At 41.1% G+C, this 11,621-nt stretch overlaps 1 pseudogene; it reads left to right on the top strand.

Annotated features, from left to right (window-relative positions):
* Window positions 1-2,710: 2,710 nt before the first annotated feature.
* On the top strand, window positions 2,711-3,262 carry LOC125936325 (60S ribosomal protein L17-like; annotated as a pseudogene).
* The last annotated feature ends 8,359 nt before the right edge of the window (window positions 3,263-11,621 follow it).

Raw genomic sequence — 11,621 nt, 5'->3', positions numbered from 1 at the left:
AAGTGATTGCAATTATCCAACAGAGAGGTGACACTGGCTCAGACCAGGCAAGTAGCAGAGGAGGTGGTGAAAAGTGATTGGGTTCCAGATATATTGTGAAGTAGGAGCCAACATGATTCGGATGTGAGGAAAGAAAGGGAGAAGTCAAGGATGACTCTGAAGTTTTTGGTTTGAACTAGTTGGGGATCGGGTCGCCATCATCTGAGGTGGTGGGGCAGGCTTTAAAAGGAAGAACGAGAGTTCGAGTTTGGACTTATTAAGTTTCATACATCGAGGAAGAAATTGGATAAAGGTCTGGAGTTTAGGAGAGAAGTCAGAGCTGGGAATACACATTTGGCTGGTTTTGGATAATATTTAAGGCAATGAAACTGGGTGAGATCACCAAGCGAGAGAGCAAGGAAGAGAAGAGCCCAAGGAGAAAGCCCTGGGACCCTCCAAGATTATGAAGTTAGAGAGAAGAGGGACTAGCCAAGGAGACTGAGAAGAATGCCCAGTGAGGATGAGGAAAACCAAGAAAGGGTGTGTGCGGGAAGCCAAGTGAAGACACTGTCTCAGAGAAGAGGGAGTAGTCAGCCCCGTCAAATGCTCCTGACACACACCCAAGCTGTGGACAAGAACTAACCTATGGGAAATATAGGTCACTGGTATATTTGGAGAGAGCCGTTTCAACGGAGTATTCGTGGGAGAAACGCCTGTTTGGAGTGATTTAAGAGGTGATCAGAAGAGAAAAATTAGAGGCAGCAAATATAAATAACCCTTTAGAAAAATTGTGCTTGGAAGAGAACAAAGAAATGGGGCTATAGCCCCGGGTTTTCTTAATGTTTTCTTTGTGTGCTAATATGAAAAACTACACAAAAAACAAAAAGTGTTGGCAAGGATGTGGAGAAAAAGGAACACTTCTGCACTGTTAGTAGGAATGCAAACTGGTGCAGCCACTGTGGAAAACAGTATGGAGGTTCCTCAAAAATTAAAAATAGGATTACCATATGATCCAGAAATTTACTACTGGGTATTTACCCAAAGAATGTGAAAACACTAATTCAAAATATGCACCCCTATGTTTATTATGGCATTATTTACAATATCCAAGTTATGGAAGCAGCCCAAGTGTCCATCAATAGATGAATGGATAAATAAATAAATATATATATATATATATATATATATATATATATATATAATGGACTATTGCTTACCATAAAAAAGAATGAAATCTTGCCATTTGTAACACCATAGATGGATCTAGAGAGTATAATGCATATGTGGAATATAAGAAATAAAAAAAAAACATGCAAAATTTAAAAAAGACAAACCAGAAGAACACTCTTTACTACAGAAAACAAACTGATGGTTACCAGCGGGAGTGGGTAAAATAGGTGAAGGGGATTACGAGTATACTTATTGTGAGCACCGAATAATGCATAGAATTGTTGAATTGTTATATTGTACATCTGAAACTACTATAATACCATACGTTAACACTGGAATTGTAATTTTAAACACAAATAAATAACAATTAAAAACATGAAAAATTAATAATTGCCAAATGAAAGTCCTGATTTTTTTTTTTTAAGCAGACAAATGTGTCCTAAACACAATTATTTACTATGGAGTTATTTAACAAACTGTTAATACTGTGTTCTGTACAAGGTCATTTCAGAGATGAGAAAATCACCTCCACTATAAAAGATTCTTTATGCTAACTGATACATGTTTTGGTGTTTCTCACTCCCATCCTTCTCAAAATGCTACCATTCATCTCAGATGGAATACTGCAGTGAGGCGGGAGGACAGTTTCTTTGCTACTTATACTTAGGACCCTGGGAAGGTCTCCTTACAATGTGCCTTACTTCCAGGAGTACAAGGGAAGGGGGAGTGAGTTGGTGTGAGGGCACCGTGGGTGTTGGGAAGATGGGGGGAGGGGAGAAATAGTATCTCTGAAGTCAGCTCTAACTCTGGTAACCAATTTTCACTGTAATATTGGTGTTTTGTTTTAATAACAAAGGCTAACTTCAAACCCAAAAAGCTCTGTATGTACACACACATGTGTGCATGCGTGTGTGTGTGTGTGGGTGGGTGGGTGTGTGTTTTAAAGGTTTCCTTTCTTTTGGAGGGATGGGAACAGCAGGAATTCCTTGCTGTTCTGGTCTTTACCACATTCCAACATTTGTCGTTGTCTAAACCATATCATGATACTTAAGACACAGCCAATATTCTGAAACTCATTTTTATTATTCTTTTAAGATTAAAAAAAAGTTTTAAGCTTATGTATTTATTTTAAGAGAGAGAGAGAAAGAGTACAAGTGGGGTAGGGGTAAAGAGAGAAGGAGAGAGAATTCCAAGCAGGCTCCGTGCTGTCAGCACAGAGCCTGACGTGGAGCTTGAACTCTGAAACTGTGAGATCATGACCTGAGCCAAGATCAAGAGTCGGACACTTAACCAACTGAGCCACCCACGCACTCCTGAAACTCATTTTTAAAAGCCTGATTTAATGTAAGGAGCTTTGAAAACATCTTCAAAAAGAGAAGATAATAGTGAATATTGCATCCATGATCATAGGTAAAGATCATCTCTGAGTAAAAGGAATATTTTTATCTTCTATCTTTTCACTAATGTGAATCATTTCAACTGAGCTAACTATATAAGTAGTTTCATTTTATAAGAATAAATGTTGGCTCTTCCCGTAAGCAGCCTGAGGTGATCTCTGAAAATGGTTTGCTATTCACTTGACCTGGAAACCCAACAAAATGATGCAAATCAAGAGGTTCAAATCCTCGTGTTCACTTTAAGAACACACGTGAAACTGCCCAGACCATCAAAGGTATGCATATCTGAAAAGCCACCAAGTATCTGAAAGATGTCACTTTGCAGAAGCAGTGTGTGCCATTCCATTGCTACAATGGTGGGTTGGTAGATGTGCCCAGGCCAAACAGTGGCGCTGGACACAGGGTCGGTGGCCCAAAAGAGTGCTGAATTTTTACTGCACATGCTTAAGAATGCAGGGAGTAATGCTGAACTTAAGGGTTTAGGTGTAGCTTCTCTGGTCATTGAGCATATCCAGGTGAACAAAACCCCCAAGATGTGGCATAGACCATACGGGGCTCATGGTGAGATTAACCCATACGTGAGCTCTCCCTGCCACATTGAGATGATCCTTACTGAAAAAGAGCAGATTGTTCCTAAACTGGAAGAGGAAGTTGCACAGAAGAAAAAGATGTTCCAGAAGAAACTGAAGCAACAAAAATGTATGGCCTGGGAGTAAATTCTGCATAAAATAAATGCAAATGAAAGTAAAAACAGACAAAAAAAAAAGAATAGATGTTGGAATAATATTTACTATATTAAGAGAAGACTTTCTAACGAATGGCAATTGTTCAAACTACCAAGAACTACTAAGTTTCAGAATTACACGTATCCTAAAATACTATGAGGATAGTGTTGCTATCATTGCTGTGCTAGCAACTCTCCAGTTGCACTACTGAGGGTGATGGAGAGCTCTAGCACCGGCACCCACAGTGACTTTGATGACCCGTGAAGGGGCGACAAAGGAGTGGGCTCACCCTCATGAGACCACCAGTGCACTGCAGAGGCAGGCACAGCACAGGGTTTTATCTAGGAGACAGTGGCTCCCATGGTGCAGGGTTTGGAAGACAGAACAACGCAGCTGCTGTAAGGCAAGTAGGGCTCCATGCATAAAGTGCTGCTGTGCTCAGGCCATGGTGACCTGTAAGCTGGAGAAGTTCCAGGACCAGCCAGCCTGGTGAACCCACATTACAACAACTAAGCCAGAGACTCGTTGGATGTAGGGAGCAAGTATGTGGACAGGCAAATAAACCACATTACTTCCATGATCAAAAATGTAAAGGGATTTCCCCCTCTCATTCACTGAGGAATGAGAAATTTTGCCTACAGGGCCACCAGAGATGGGAGCAGGAATCTATTGAAAAGAATGGAATGTTTTCTCTTTTAAGCAAAACTAGGAAATGATGAAATCAAGAATTGCAGCAAGTTTGAATCATATGTTATTTGCTACTGGATGCTTTGCTCCATTATGCATTTTAATCCATAGAATTGGAAACAGAAGAAAGTGGTGCTAAATTTTAGGAGAAGGCTAACACAAGATTTTTCCAGAGCCCAGATTTCATGCAATGAGAGCTTGTTTTGACACTATGGATCTCTCTTGTCACAGCAAGCCAGAGCCCTCTAGGTACCAGATTGCTCTTGATAGACAGGTAGCAGTAGGCTGGGAGTATCCTCTATCCTGCTTGTGGTCTGGTGCAGTTTGAAGAGGGGTAATTGTGTTTGTTGCCAACCTCTCATATACCAACAGTACTACTGCATCATTTCCCACTGGCCATGAAGCAACAGCCATGCGGTTATATCCAATATGAAGAGAAAAAATACTTGGGTGGTATTTTTCTTTTGCTTGGTTTTGTATTAATGTTCAAGGGCCTGGAATTGATTAAGATGTGGAAGTAAGAGAGGACTGGTCAAGAGGAGAGTTTGAGAGGCTCCTGATGGATGTGACTTTCTTGCTACCAATGCACGGCTATGCTTTTCTTGAGGTTCCTGCACATCGCATCTTCCAGCCTTGACCCCACATGATACCTGAGAGGTACGTGTCACACTGGTTTGAGAAGCAGAACTTCCCTCTCACCAGCTGCCATGATGGCCCCCTGAGCCTGTCTTCCTCCGCTATTCTGCAGGAGAATGGTGGGAAGAACAGTGACACTTTGCCTTTGAAAGAAAAGGGGGATTTGAATTATAATATGTACCAGTGTCCGGGAATGTACAATGAAAGATGGATTCTTGGCTGCTAAATTAGGAAGAGTTGTTAAGTACTGGGTTTGGGAAGACCTGTTTTTTTTTTTTCTCAAGCAAATGGAATTAAGGTCTAAACATGGCAGGCATTGCTTACTTAGCCCCCTGAAATTGCAGAGCCCCTGAAAAGGTGCTCTGGCAACAATAACGATAAGGAAGCTATGGATCCCTCAGTTCAAGGGAGGGGTAGCATCCCCTTTACCAAATACCACTTCCTGTCAGGCCAGGGGCCTCTGGGCCATGCCATCTTCCTTCTTCAGCACTGGCATCATGCTGATTAGGATCTTGTTCGCTTTCTACTACTTATTACTTACAGTAATAACATAGCCTGTATGTTTGACGTTTCAAGGCTATGCTATATTTGCCTAGTGATTAAAAAATAAATAAGGTTTACTACCTCCTCCCCTAATTAAGCCCCAACTAGGAATCAGTCCAGTATTTGAATCCCAGCCCCTCAGTTTACTAGCTAGGTGGTTTGGGCCAATTATTAACCAGCCAGGGCCATGGTTTTCTCACTGGTAAAATACATGGGAATCATTTTGCCTAACTTCATGGGTAAGGATCAAATCATTTAATGTAGATAAATCGCTCGGTAACTAGTAAACCCTCAACTGTTGGGGACTATGAGAGTTCACTATTTGGATGAAGAGGATATGATTAGGAATCCTCCTCGAAAGATCTAGGAGAGGAGGGTCTGCAGCAAAGTGTGCAGTGGGTAAGGGGAGTCAATGCAGCAGGTGCATCTCCTGTCCTTGGGAACTCCTAGGAACGGCCACATCAGTCCCCATACTGCTCCCAACACCCTCACCTGTGCTAATAACTGCTCTGGTGGAACTGAAAGTACATGGAGAACTTTGTAAAGGTCAACTGTGGCTAACTGTGGCTAATTATCCATTCCCCTGAGAATCCCATACCACAAGAAGACACACACACACACACACACACACACACACACACACACATACCCATGCATGCATAGATACTGCTCTGGCTTCAGAGCAACAAAAATCAAGAAGGTAGGGCAACTCTAGAACATGATTTCCCCTGGGCTAGAGCAAGGTCAGAGATACTCTGGGACCTATCTTCAGGGCAATTATTTCTAAGAACCTTGATAAAATGTACAAAGCTAGACTAGGAAGTAGCAACGTGAAAGCAGTGGTTAGAAAGAAGGGTTCTCTAAGAGAAAGAACTAATTAAATATTGATTCCTACTACCTCCCTGATCAGCACCTCTTTCCAGATGATGAAAAAATGGTGAACATACAGCAAGAGGGCCTGGCAGATGCACAGAGCTAAGCTGACAACCATCAATACTGCCCCCTAAAATATGTGCACCCCTCGTTTTAGGGGAATTGCTTCTTCTTAGGGTCCCTCCCACTACTTTCCTGGTAATAGCACCTAAAAGGCTATGAAACAAATCCCAAATTTGGGTCAAATTTATAGCTGCAAGAATACAGCACGGGCTTTGGAGTCACACAAAACTGGAGATCTCTTAATAACAGCCCAAAAACTTGGCTAACTTACTTAACCTCGTAGAGCCTTGGTTTGCTCATCTTTTAAATGAGTCTTTTTTTTTTTTTTAATTTTTTAATGTTCATTTGATTTTTGAGAGACAGAGCACGAGCAGGGGAGGGGCAGAGACAGAGGGAGACACAAACTCTGAAGCAGGCTTCAGGCTCTGAGATGTTGGCACAGAGCCCAACACGGGGCTTGAACTCATGAACTGTGAGATCCTGACCTGAGCCGAAGTCAGACATTTAACCAACTGAGCCATCCAGGCGCCCCTAGATGAGTCTTAATAAGGTCTACTTCTCTGGGTTGTTGCCAGGATCAAATGAGAAGTGTATGTAAAGCCCCTAATAGGGTACATGATACACAGAAAGCACTGGAAAAGTGGTAGAGCATCATCATTAAGTAAAAGGTGTATTGATTCTTTAATGGTTTCTTTTAACATGGGAGTTTCTATCCATCCCAAATACAGGAGAGCTATTCTAATATTCTATTCTAACCAGTCATTATTGGAGTTTGTGATTATGCGGTCCAACCCCAGTGTTCCTAGAATGTTGAATGTAATCAGTCTGAAGCCCCCAGCAAGTTCCCTGGGCCTGGATCTTTAAATCCAATGTCACTGTGGCAAAGAGCTGGAGGAGGGGAGAACAGCACCACTGTATCAGATACACGCTCCTTCCCTTTTTTCCTAAAGCCTGTTTGTCCCTATCTCTTGGTAACTCTTCAGTTCCCAGAGAGCAGAGACTCTTGGGAAACAGGAAGTAGCAAAAAGCCTGTGAGAAAATCCCCAGATGAAGATCAGCAATAATCTCTCCAGACAACAGTTTGGTCAGATGAGGGAAATTCCCCACCAGCCCTCAAAAACAGTCCCTCAAGAAAGCTTAGAGAAGGTTAATTTGGGAAATCCCCTCAGAGGCAACAGAACAGCAACGGAAATATACTTCTTCAGAGGAATCTAAACAGAGTAAGACAATTAGTTGGTGCCTGGGGAGCTCTCTGTGTAAAGCCACTCCGCTGCTCCTGCCCACCTTCCTCCTTTTCATCCTGATCCTGAGGGTAGCCCCGAAGGTTCCCAGTTGCCAGGGCCGCTTGACGCCCACTCTTCCCCACACGGCCAAGCCAGGGGAACTAATATCACAATTCTTAGCCTTTTGACTTGAGCTGCTGCTAAGCCAGATTGACTTCCAGTTAGGACCTCCTGTACACCCTCCCTCTCTCTTTCCTCCTCCCCATGGTAGACTATCAAGCCACAGTTGTCATACTGCAAGTTTCCCATCAGGTTTTACTGACTTCTAATCTGAATGTGACCTTGAGGGTCACATTTTTTAGCTGCTGCTAAGCTCCAGGAGGCAGGGAAAAATCCTTCCCACAGGGAAGGGGGAAAAAATCACACAAACCTTGTTCTATGAAGAGCCTAGAAGGACTATCCACTGATGAACTGTAGCACAGAAAGTGTATAAAGACTGTAGGAAAGGGGCCTGGGGAGCGGAGGTGGGGGAGACTGTTGGCTCTGTGGTTCTCTGATCTCCACATGCAACTGAGGCTCAAGTCAACCAGCTCTCCACAAATCATTCCCTTCTGATAGGGCTTCTATGTGTTTTTTTTTTGGGGGGGGGGGGATGGGTGACTTAAAATGACCATTTTAGGAAGATGACAAAAATGAGATTTTAGTAAAAGAGAGAGGAAAGTAGTCTCCTTCATGAAAGCTAAAATTTCCTTTACTATATACTTACCCAAAATAGGTATCAAATTTTGGTAAAGAGGAGTTTTTAAAGGCAAAGTACTCTGAGTTTAAAATCCTATAATATATTGTGCTCTAACAGGATGTGTGCCCTTTTACAGAGTCAGGACCTATCACTGTGTGATTCACAATTACAGATTCCACTTTCAAATATTTTCTGACTCCTAGAAAACAACAAATCATTTTCCTGGTACCTTCGAGCAAACATGGTTCTTACTCACTTCAATTCATGGGGCTTTGTTAAGATTCTCTTTCCAAAAGTTGTAAACATTCTCAGCCACCTACTTTTCTCCATGCTTGGAATAAGCCAGAAAACTCCTGGCTTTGGGTTTGCATGTTTCTATGCAATTTGAATAGTCTTTAAATTCATCCGGTATACACAAATAATTACAATAGTTACATTTAAATCACTATCAAAGTCTCCTACACTGGCAAATTCTGGATAGATCATCCACAAACCCTCAATAGGTATTGTTCCATTTTTTTCATTTGGGAGCCTAGGAGATAGTCAACCCACAGTTCCTAACAAGACCAAGGAATATTTCTGATTTCAGGGGAAATTTTTCATCTGCTCTCAGCTCTACTGTAGTTATGAATGTGAAATCAATTAAATGATAATGCACATCAGCAAAAAAACAGTCCTTTCATGCAGGCACAGATGAAACAGAGTCCAACATGGGTCTGAGAGTAATAAATAAACTAATAAAAAAAAAGGAAAGCAGGGAGAAACTTTGATGGAAATAAGCTGTTTGCCTTTGCCCTGGAAAGTTTATAGTGTTTTAAACAATTGTAAACATGTCAGTATACATGGATACCGTTTCCATAGCAGCATAGCAACAGTTAAGAGTTTCTCCAAACATACCCAAAAGGAAACTAAAAATAGCTTGTCTTCAATATCAAAATACATACATATACATATTCAGACAACAGTACACAAAATGATGTGTAATTAGATGTTCTGCAGACACCAACCTTTCACAAAAGCACATTGCAGGTAGCTTTGAAAAACAATGAGTTCAGTACCTTTAGAAGTGGAGTAGAGACCAAAGTGTCCAATGGAGGGAAAGGCAGATGCCAACTTGAATTCTAAGATCAGAGGCTCTTGACCCTAAATGCCTCCAACCATGACTTTGCCTGCTCCACCTGACACATTCCTGGCTGCCAAGGGCCCTCGCATCCTATTCACCTCAAGTTCCTACCAAAATTGGAGTTGAGTGTACGATACATAGTATTACCTCCGTTTACCTCAGTGTTCTCTCTCTTCTTGAGTTTTCTAACTGGTTTTCTGTCCTCCTTCTGGAGATTGAACAGTACTTGCATTTTTTAAAAATAACGTAAAACCAAATGCCACACTTTCCCAATGAACTTACTTCACCTGACACATGGTGACAGAAATAGTGATTCCAAAATGAAGACAGAGTGTCAGTACATTTTGGGGGCCTTCACTGTTTGTGTTTTTATTTATATCCAAAAATTACAAGTATTTCAAAAACATCATGGGAAATAGTGGGAAATATTATTATAGGGTATATGTAATTTATCACCCAAACTTGGACACTTTTTAGAGCGAAAGGGAGTGCTATTCATAATTATTGGGGAAATAGGTGTAAACCAGGACTGACCAGGCCAGTCAAGATGAACAGTCACAGAAGCGTCTTTAGGGCAGGGATGATGTTTTGTTTACTTTTATATCTTCAACACCTAATACAGTGCTTTACACCTAGAAAGAATTCAATAAATGCTTGTTAAATTAAGAAATTTTATGGGGTGCCTGGGTGGCTCAGTTGGTTAAGCATCTGACTTCAGTTCAGGTCGTGATCTCACAGTGGGTTCGAGCCCACGTCTGGCTCAGCAATAACAGCTTGGAGCCTGGATCCTGCTTCAGATTCTGTCTCCCTCAGTCTCTGCCCCTCCCCCGCTTATGTTTTTTCTCTCTCTCTCTTAAAATATATAAAGATACTTAAAAATGAAATTTTATAATTAGGTTATGTTTTTGTAAAACTTTTGGAGGTATTTACATGTAATACTGTAAAATATGAGCATATTTCTTTTTTTTCAGTCCACAGTCCATGTGTTGGGGTTAAATAAAATCCCACAGAGCTCTACAGGGTGAATCTTACTTCATCATCTAATCTTCTCCTTGAAAGTAAAATGGATAAAAATGGAGAAGCAAAATATATCTATGAGTCATAAAGAAAATAATTCTATCAGTCTGGGGTGGTTTATGAAAGCACTAAAAATGGGTTGGAGTATGAATTCAGATAAGAAGCAATTTCATAATCTCTACAATGGTTATTATCCTGGTTTCATTTTCTCTGCCAGGAATGTTGGTCCCTGGGGAGAAATGCAGATATTGGATGAGTGCACTCCAGCTGGGAAGAACGCTATTTATCTTTCATGATGAGGAGCTGAGAAGGGTACTAGCCATTGGCGAACTCCCAGGAGCGAAGGTGAGAGCCTCTTTACTTTCTGCCCAGATCTCCCAGGAGCACAGGGAATGTCTTACGCAAGTCACTTTCCCATTTGATGGACCGCCAGTTCTTGGTTTATAAGCTGCATCAAAGGATTACATTCAAGAGAAGCGCTTAGCAGTCCTCCTATGAAAAGCACTATAAATCTCCCTACCCCTCCGTGGAGAGGCAGCAGAGTTTGGGAGGTGGTGTGGCCTGTCTTTGGGATCTCAGGATCTAACTCTGCAGTCAGACTGTTTGTTTGGGTTTACAAGACAGATCACCCTACAGCATTTTGGGTAAACTTTCCAGGCCCCCATTTCTTCATCTCTTAAAGAAGGAAATAATAATTGTACCTACTTAAAGGGTTGTTTGTGAGGGTTAAATGATACTCATGTGAAACACCTAGAACATGAATATGAGTTATTACTCTTATCCAGCTCTATATTTCTTTGGATGTCAGGCAAGAAAACTATTGGAAATAAATTTTTAATTAAAGGAAAAAATTATGCTTTCATGTTTCCAATCCAAATCAACCCAAATGTGTATACCTAATGCCAGGAGGAAGCTGTTAGGCCGAGGCCACTGTAAACTAGGTCCACGCCTTTCTCTCATCAACCTCCTCAGAATTTAATTGCTTGTACTCTAACATCAAGGGAGTGTTGCACTTATTATTATTACTCATCAAATTTCATTAAATCTGAGCCAGTTTGTAGGCTGGACTGTAACTAGCCCCTCCATTTCAGGGAGAACTGAAAGCCTGTACCAAAAGAATAATATCTCTTTTTAAATATCTAACTTAGAGGCTAGGAAAGCTCTAGAGAAGTAAGGGGGTTTTTCGCAGAATTATGTAAGTCTTTATATTTAATGAATTTCTGGTGTCTGAACTGGGGGGAGGGGGTGGGAAATGGGCCCTTTATAAATATCAAATCATGTTGTTATCTACAGAAAGTGTGCCAGTTGGTTACATAGAGCCAAATTCTGTTCAGTTTGATAATTACTGAATTTGACATTCATAGAGGTTCTTGTTTAATTCTGGGAATAAGAAATCTAAAAACTCATTAAATTATGAAATGTTCCAACCCCATTATCCTAATATAA

Source organism: Panthera uncia (assembly GCF_023721935.1).
Source record: "Panthera uncia isolate 11264 chromosome A3 unlocalized genomic scaffold, Puncia_PCG_1.0 HiC_scaffold_11, whole genome shotgun sequence".
NCBI classification, from domain to species: Eukaryota; Metazoa; Chordata; class Mammalia; order Carnivora; family Felidae; genus Panthera; species Panthera uncia.
The sequence above is the reverse complement of the archived record's forward strand: the minus strand, read 5'-3'. Positions and strand labels throughout refer to the sequence as shown.